Here is a 9,890-nt window from a genome sequence, read left to right as displayed (position 1 = left end):
TAAAAAAAAAAAAAAAACTGGCTGTGAAAAGTGTCATAAAAAGAAGAAGTATGTGCAGCTAAAAGAGCATATAAGAAGGGTGGGGTGGGTTGAAGAGGAAATAGTTTCTGTGCATTCTTACCAGCATCTTTTCCATGCCAAAGAAATGTTAGTCCATAATTTGGGAGCAAGGAAACTCAATGAAGTTGCTTTATTGGCAAGAATAGTTTAAGGAGGGGAGTGGTGAGGGAAGTGGCAAATGTCCCAAAGCCTACAAAAAGATTACCCTCTTCTCATCACAACCTTGTCGTAGAAATCCTCCATTCTGAATTAGGAATTTATGCTACAATAGAAAAAAGATTACACAGTCCTTCCCACCCCCAGAGCCAATTAAAAAAAAAAAAAGGAAATGATAAATTATATATGCAAGATTAGGAGATCTGGTGGTACAGTGTTTAAGGCATTTGGCTATTAACCAAACGATTAGTGGTTCAAACCTATCAGCCATCCTGTGGGAAAAAAGATGGAGCAATCTGCCTCCATAAAGATTCACAGTCTTAGAAACACCATGTGGAAGTCTGTTACTTCCTATAGTGTCACTACGAGTCAGAATTGACTCAACAGCAATGGGTTTTGTTTGGTTCATATGCTAGATTAATAAAACAAACCCAAAAGTAATTTGAAAGGCTAATGTACCATGACCAATTAGTACTTATTTCAAGAATGAAAACCATTAGGACCTCTATACAAAAAATTTCTCATATTAACAAAATTTAAAAATTATTTTTTTGAAGAATCTTGAGAAAGAATTTAGTAAATTTTAGCAGCCATACTTTAGGAATGTTTAATTATCTTCCCAAAACCCACTGCCATCAAGTCAATTCCAACTCATAGCAACCCTCAATGGATTTCCAAGGCTGCAAAGCTTTACAGAAATAGATTGCCTCATCTTCCTCCTGTGGACTAGCTGATGGATTTGAACCACTGACTTTCTGGTTAGCAGCCAAATGCCTTACTCACTACACCAGCAGAGTTCTTTTTAATCATCACAGACTAGCAATACAATTTTCAAACCCTGTAAGTATTTAGATAGGAACCAATGCATCGGTCTACTTTAACAGCCAATTATTAAGAACAGTTTCATAAAAATGAGGAATAAGATAGGGGTACACTATTGCTTCTGATATTGAACAGTGATATGAAATTTCTAATTCATGCAGTGACAGAAGACCATGAAATTAATTATAAAATTCTGGAGAAAGTAGGGGAGAGCCAACATTACATTTTTGTTCAATAATTTGATTATATAATTAGAAATCTAAGAGATTAAACTAAAAATGTAAGAAAAAGAGGAATCAGTATAAATGCCTTTCTTTTTCTTACCATTAATTAAGGAGATAGGAAAATAACAAAGTCATCAAAATTATAGTATAATAAACAAGAATTCCAAAAGGTTCACATGCAGAATCACTATGAAATTATGTTAAAGGGCAAATCAGTACCAGAATAAATGGAAGATTAGGTAATTTTTCATTATGTGAAGACCTAATGTTTTTAAAATAGCAATTGCTCCCAAATTAATATGTAGAATAAATTGCAATTACTGTCTCAGTTTTTAAAAATAGTTTTGTTTTCTTGAAAAGGTATTAAAAAAAATTGACAAACTGATTCTAAAGTTTGTATTGAAGGGGAAAATTGCAAATATTACAAACAGCTTGCTAATAGAGAAATGAAATTTCCCTTACTGAATAATATAACTTAATAAAGTTTGGTCTAACTGTAAGTCTCAATCATGGGACTCCCATTTTCCTAGCCAGTTATTGGTTCAGTAAGAAGCCTAAGAACCAATCCATTTCTAGTCAATGTGACATGAAGAAAAGTTTGTTGGATGGATATGGTCTCTGGGAAAATATTCATTGCTCCCACAAAACATAGAAAAACAGCTTCTTTTTCCTATAGATGTTACTGTGCCCAGGTATAACTCTACAACAGGTGTTATCATCTTGAAACCATTCTGAAGATGAAGTCAACACCCAGAGGATGAAATAAGTGAACTATTTCTGATGCAAAAGAATAAATTCCTTTATCAATAAAACGGGATTGAGTCAGGATTCCTTAACAAAAAAACAGGATTATTTGTTGTTGAATGCTTCTAAAGTAATACAATAAAATTCTGTATTTCAGAAGCAAGACAAATAAACTAAACAATGGGCATTAAATACAATGAATAGCTATCAGTCAGGAACCTCTGTACTGGATAAAGTAGAAAGTCTTGAAGTATGTATTAAAAAGTGATTAAGAAAAATACAGCAAAATATTAGTGAATACATATTAATTTAGCATAAAATGCTATTTTTTGGTGTAGCTGTATATTTTTATTGTTTATAATATCCCACATTTCCTTATTTTCAGAGAAAGTCACATTTTGTATGTTACAAAATAGCAAACCAGAAGACAAAGAAAACACCAAACCCTTTGCCTTTGGGTTAATTACAACTAATAGCAACCATGTAGGACAGAATCAAATTGCCCCCATAAGGTCTCCAAGAATGAAATCTTTACGGAAGGCATATCTTTCTCCCAAGGAGGAGCTGGTGAGTTCCAATAGCTAACCTTGCAATTAGCCATTCAGTGCTTAACTCTTAGCCATCAGGATTCCTTTATAAAATGATAAAAGCCTACAAATAAGAACTTTGCCTGACTTAAGTGTGAAATGGAAATACATTATTTCCAAACTGGGTTGGCTGTTTCCATCCCTCTGGATAAAACTCTCTTAGAATGCTTCATGGAATACATATTTGAGAAGGGGAGGAGATTGAACTAGGGTTAAGATTTGCAATGTGAACCAGACTGGAAATTACAAACACCTTTACAAAAATTGAAAGAGCCTTGGTGGCACAGTGGATAAAGGGCCTGATTGCTAAGGGAAAGGTTGGCAGTTTGAACCTGCAGCCTCTCCATAGGAAAAAAATATGACTTTCTGCCTCTCTAAAGATTACAGAACCCTATGGGAAATCCTGTGGAAACCTTATGGGAAATCTCTAGGCCAGTTGTCGTCTAGGGTCACTATGAGTCAGACTAGACTTGATGGCAATGGGTTTGGTTTTACGAAAATTCACACTTAGGATCAGGACTTGAGGATGTGTCTGGCCTCTTTGTGATTATCAGTGTACCATGTACATATGCTTTCTGAAGAAATCAGGAATTATTCTGATTTTTATTTTCACAAGATTAACATGAAACCACTGCGATGCTGCTTTTAATCAGTGATCATAGAAGGATATTCCTCAAAGAAGTTGAAGAAATCTTTTTTTGTCTACAAAAATGATTATTTCTATAAACAATTGAGACTATTGCTATCAGTAACTTGAACTAATGAACCCTGTGAACACATGATGAAGATGAGTGAAGACACAAGCCCAGGAATAAATTCTCTACCTAAATTTGATAGATTATAGAGAATTAGCAGTTGCTTTTATTTTAAAATGAAAACTGATACGGCATCCTTGGGGAAAATATAAACTTAGCCAAACTTAATTATACTTAAAATAAAAATGACCCTCTGAATTTAAACAGAATTATAAATTGGTAAGAATGTGAGGATATTAAGAATAAATGATACAGATAAAATAACAGTGATCAAAGAACTGGGAAAGAATCTGTTGTATCATTATCTTTATTTTTATCTCTATTTTTGTATAATAAATGATAAACAATTATTTAAGATCTTGATTCTGAGAGGAAAAGCATTTCTTGAGATGACACAAGTGCACACTTTTGATAGGTGTGCTTACCAACTTTTATACTGATTTAGAATTTATATTTCTTTGTTTGCAAAATGATTGGTATAAGATCAATTTCAGGTCTTAGCTCAAATGCATTGTCTTTACTCAAGTATAAATTCCCAGGACTACATTATTAGGTTCAACAAGTTAAATGAGTATTAAAGGAACAGCTTCAAAGCAAACAAAAATATTGAAATTCAAAGCAGAAGCTAATGCAACTGGAAACAGAAAAGCACACATCATAATGTAGAAAATCCTTTCACTGTTCTGCTCCAGTGAAGCCTAAAATGCCAAGTTTTTGTTTAAATATAAAGTTCCACAGATTCTCTGAACTACTGTAGTTTGTTAATTAAATAATTATTTTATTTTAAGAATGTATGCTAATAAAAATAATTATTGAAACTTTTACAAAATTTCCACTCTGCTGACTACCAGAGAACTAATCACATTTCTGTTGGAAAAGTTTAAAATTAATACACACTTCCTTTGTAGTAGAATTTTCATTATTAACTAGTTTGGACAAGTTATCTCATTTGTTGTTGTTGTTGTTGTTATTTGCTGTCGAGTCAGGCCGACTAATAGTGACCCCTCCTTGGGTTTCCAAGGCAGTATCACTACGGAAGTAGGATTGCCCAACCTTCCTTCCAAGGAGTGGCTGGTGGGTTTGAACCACCAGCCTCTGGTTAGCAGTCAAGTGCCTTAGGCACTATGCTACCAGAGCTCCCAGTTATCTCATTTAGCACTTACAAAAAATAAAGAATTGACCTTTAGTGTCAAATACTCTGTCCAGTTACATGAGTCCATGATTCTGCAAGTTTTTTCAAGTTAAATATTTGTCATATTTTACATATGATCTGGACAAATTTTTCAGCATCTTTAAAAGTTACAGAAGTTTTTAATGAATATGAAGACTGTTCTAGCAAGAGGAATTAACTATCATTTTTAATTAAAAATCAATCAATTATGTTACTTATCTCAAATTATTTAGAAGAAACATTAAAAGATAAATATAATTTTAGAGTAGTTACTATTTTGTAAGGAGCTCTGTTAGTGGTGCCTAAGGCATTTGATTGCTGACCAGAAGGTTGACGGTTCAGACCAATCACTCCTCGGAAGCAAGAATGGATGATCTACTTCTGTAGTGAAACCTCCCCAGAGACCCGTGGAGGGGTCACTATGAGTCATATCCGACTCAACAGCAGTGAGACTATTTTGTAATAATGTTTGTTTGTAATTTTTGGCATTCCACATAGTTAACTCATAATGTGATCCATTCTTACATTTCATATATCCAATCTCTTTGACTATTCCTTCAGAGTTACCTAATAAAAACTTTAAATCACATCATACCTTTTTTCTATGCTAAAAGGGCAAGGAGTCCACATCTTCTGACCTCATCTAACCCCACAAGAGGAAGACAGAGTCACCATCAGTAATCCAAGGCCCTTTCCTGCAAGGCCAGACATGCTACCTCCCTCCAGCCCTTTCACCAACCGTTTCTCCCAGAGAACCCACCACCTCTCTCCTGGGTTCGATAATTCACTGCAGTGGCCACACAGAACTCACGGATTATGGAGTTTATTAGGGAAGCACCAGGCTACAATTCAAGTTCAGGAAAAACATTCACTCTCTCTCCCAGCCCACCATCTCTCAGCCAACAGTCTCTCACAGTCTCTCTCCCAGGAGTACATGTCCCTCAGTGTCTCACTCAGCAATGCATGTCTCTTGCATTTCTTTCCCAGCAGTGCATGTCTCTCAGGAGCATGTGTCTCTTGCAGCAGCACATCTTCCTCAGCCATCAGTCAGAGCCACCTCTGCCTCTAGGAGGCCTCCTTTTGAGTCTGGCAGAGTGGCCAGACATACACATCAGAATTCTAAGCACGTGAGAGAGAGTGAACTTCCCAGATCATTACTTTGTGCTGCTACCAACAGAAATACCCCAGGTGGATAACTTTTACAATCAGGAGCTCCTCAGTTGCTTGCAGCAAATTCCACCACAGAGTTTACAAAGACTTATGGTTAGAAAAGCAATACCAGGTAATTTATTACACTGCATGCTACTTTAATTTAAAATGTTATATCACTGTTGGTTAAATTATTAAAAAAAAAAAAAATCAAGGCACATGTGGTTCTTTTTACCTTCCTCTGTGTAAGCATCATCTAGCAGTAAACAGGAAAAGCAAGTATATATAATGGAGAGTCAAAGAATGAAGTGTACTAATGCACATATATAACACAGTGTTTTGAGATGATGTTAGTGAAACCTACTTGAGAACTGGTACAACCTAACAAGGAAAACTGCTAAGAATATGTTGTTGATCTCAGTAAGCCTTAACTGGGAATGTTTAAACACATCATCACAAAATTATTCCCTAAGTTAGGAAATGAAATTGAAATTCCATAGCTTATTATGAATGTCAGTAACTATACTTTTATATGAAGAATTGTTTTAGCTAAAATTGAGTATGTGTTAGCCACTGGGCTAAACACTCCTCATATATTGTTTCATTTAATGTTCACAACAGCCTTCTGAGCTTGTTCTGTTATCGTCCTCATTTTACATATGAGAAAAATGAGCTTGAGAGAAATTAAATACTTGCAAGGTCATGCAATCATCAGAACACAGGATGGGAAATTGAAATTGAATGTCAAAAAAAAAAAAAAAAGTCAAAAATGTGATGCCATTAAGTTTCAATAAAACATAAAGAGGTCAATTGAACTCAATCAAGCCTTGCACTTTAAATAGCAAGCAGAAGACATTGCAAAATCTATCTTAGTTGAGGGAAATGAATTAGAGTACTTCTGTATATACAGAAGTTATTAAGAAAATAAAAAACCCAGCCTGCCATTTCTGGCTGAACAGAATCATCCTGAAAGAATGTGCTGTGCAGATCATGTGTCTGAGCATAAAATTTATACCCAGTACGCATTGATGTACTAACCCTGACCTTTGACCTCTCTAATAAGCTCCACCTATCTAAGAAAATAAAACTTTTATTAGTTGTAGTAGTTTAGTTAGTAACCTTACAACTTTGAAAGATTAAGACCTGAATATAAAGATGAAAAAGCTATCAAGTCTATAATACAAAAATTTCTAAGAGACAGATAATATGCACATTGTGGCAAAATTGAAAATAATCTGACATATTAGGGTTTCTGAGAGATAAGACTTGTGTCTCTTATTTGAAATATGTAAATACATTAAAAATTTTAGTTGATGTTGAAAGGAGTAAGATAATGCCTTTGATTTTATAATTGCAATATTTTTATATTATATTTACAATATAATGTCTAATTTATTGAATTTATAAGACTTGTCTAAGTACTCAAGAAAAGTACCTTGTTAGAGCCATAATCAAGCTTGTTTAGCACTTGAAATGCTTAAAAAGAAAATGAATATATTAAATTTGTAAGTGAAGTTCTAAATATTCAAGACAATGTAATTATTGATGATTATAAATTAGACTATTTATTTAATCTATTCAATTTTAATTGAGCATTAAGGATCAAGGCAAAATGATTGTTCTGATATTTATATAAAAATTACTATATTTATAAATAAAATAAGAAGAATTGTAGAGAAATCACTGAAAAACAAAAAAGATAAAGTGATAAAGATAAAAGCCAATAGGTAAATTAAAATAGAACTTTAAAAATATTTACATAAAGAAAAAAATAAATAAAGGGAAAGAAAGACAAAGAAAGGGAACAGAGAGAGAAAATAATTAGATTATATAAGACAATCTAAGCATATCAATAATTAATTTACATATTAGTAGTTTAAATATTCCAATTCAAAAACCAAGATTTATAGAAAAGATATCATCTACAAGAGACTACATATTTAAAATACAAATAAGCAGAGAGGCCAAAAGTAAATTGATGGGGAAAAAACAAAGATGTATTGTGCAAGCAGTAAGGATAAGAAGACTGGAGTAAGATTTCTACTTATCACCAAACATAGCAGCAGGGACAGAATTTATCTTTCGTCCTTAACCCATTGCTATGTTGTCAATTCCAACTCATCCACCTTAAACAACAATCACACTAAACAAAACATGAGAAAAAAAATGAAATTTTCAACTACAGATAGCACAATATAGTGATGTCTGAGAGGGGGAAAAATATGATTATTACAATTTCCCAGATTAAAGCCTGAGTAAAGTTTCTAGAAAGAGGCATAAGAAAGGAAAATTCAAGTGGAGTGTAACAATCCCCCTGAGTTATGAAAAATTAATTAGAATTTTCAGAGTGGTAGAGATGAGAGAGATGCACAGAAAGACAGTTCTGATGACCCACTGTGGGTCCCCCTTGAGTTCTGAACTGAGTTCTGATCAGCACATGTGTAAAAATACTATTTGAAACTATGGAAAGGACAATCCAAAGGAGAGAGCAGAATGATCACCAGAGTTCCTCATATTAGAATATTTCTTGGTGCCACTAACAATGGTGAATAATTTTGTGTAATACACAGAGCATCCAGTACAGTACTCTGAAGAGCATTGCCTCAGTAATGGAGTAAAATTAAACCAAGACTAAAAGTTGACCTAATCTCGTCTAACAAAGCTTAAACATAAGCTTCAAAATAAACAATTATTCCCACGTAATTGAAGTCTATCCCAGTACAAAAAGTGAACAATAAAAATATCCTGCACTCACAAAAGACAACAGAGACAAATACATGCACAATACTACATGACCACTGGCACCAACATGAGGCAATCGGTAAATTCATAGACAGGTGAGAGGATCAGGTGGGAGTAGGAACATACCCGAGACCAAGGATAGATTTGGCTGAAAATAATCTTACATATGTACTTGTGCTACAAAATGATCCACACACACTACAGAAGTAATACAGGATAGGCTTGGAGCAGCTACTCAGAGACAACTAAACACCTTGAGAGAGAGAATTACCAGGCCTATAGGCTCAAGACCATAGTCTCAGGGGATATCGTGATCAATTGACCCAACATAGTACTTCAAAATCTTGTTCTACTCCTACTTTGATGAGTAGCAACAAGGGTCTTAAAAGCTTTCAAGCAGCGATCTGAGATGCAACTGTTCGTCTCCTCTCACCTGGAGCAAAGAAGAAAGGAGAAAATCAAAGTCATTTTGTAACAGTACAAAGATATGATGTACTAAGAGGACATCAGCCTTCATGACCCCGAGACCAGAAGAACTAGATGATGTCCAGCTACCAATACCAACCAGTCAGAAAGGGATCAACATCTGAGGTCCTGGTTAGAGTGGGAGGAAAAATGTGGAACAAAATTAAAAAACACAAAAATGACCAGAATAACTGGTCAGATAGAGATTGGTGGAACTCCCAAGACTGTGGCCTCAGGTTATCCTTCAGGCCTAGAAATGGACTCACTTCCATGGATTGGCTCTCAGACAAATAGTAGAAAGACCTACTTTCAGAACACCTACACCAGAGATATGCACCCACCTACTCTAGGGATGCACTCGTTAGATCAATTAACTATGAGACATCAGAGAGGCAGTATTCACATAGAGGGAAAGCTGGACAGAAAGGAATGCATAGATAAGAAGGGCATGGTGTGGGGGGTAGTCACAGGGAGGAGAGGGGAGGAAAGTTTTTTATGGTTGGGGATTATAATTGAGGATGTGAAATCAAATGTGCATGAACTGTTGAATGAAAAATAAATCTGCTTTATAAATCTGCACCCAAACACAATTAAAAAAGTGCATGGGTGTTATACACACACACACACACACACACACATCTCCAGAACTCAACAAAGTAAAATTCACAATGTTTAGCAATAAAATAATTAGTCATTTAAAGAAGCAGGAAATCATGAGCAAATGTGAAGAGAAAAATATCAGTCAACTAAAACTCTCAAAGAATGACTACAAATGAGAGAATTGGTAAACAGAGACATTAAAACAATTAATAAAACTATATATATAGATAGATAGATATTGATATGTCATTGTTGTTATGTGCTGTCAAGTCAGACCCGACTCATAGCGACCCCTCCTTCAGTTTCCAAGGCAGTAGCACTATGGAAGTAGATTGCCCAACCTTCCTTCTGAGGAGTGGCTGGTGGGTTTGAACTGCCAGCCTTCTGGTTGGCAATCAAGTGCCTTAAGCACTAT

Source organism: Orycteropus afer, unplaced genomic scaffold, assembly GCF_000298275.1.
Source record: "Orycteropus afer afer isolate SDZICR_OR568_19922 unplaced genomic scaffold, OryAfe1.0 scaffold00326, whole genome shotgun sequence".
Taxonomy (NCBI): domain Eukaryota; kingdom Metazoa; phylum Chordata; class Mammalia; order Tubulidentata; family Orycteropodidae; genus Orycteropus; species Orycteropus afer.
The sequence above is the reverse complement of the archived record's forward strand: the minus strand, read 5'-3'. Positions refer to the sequence as shown.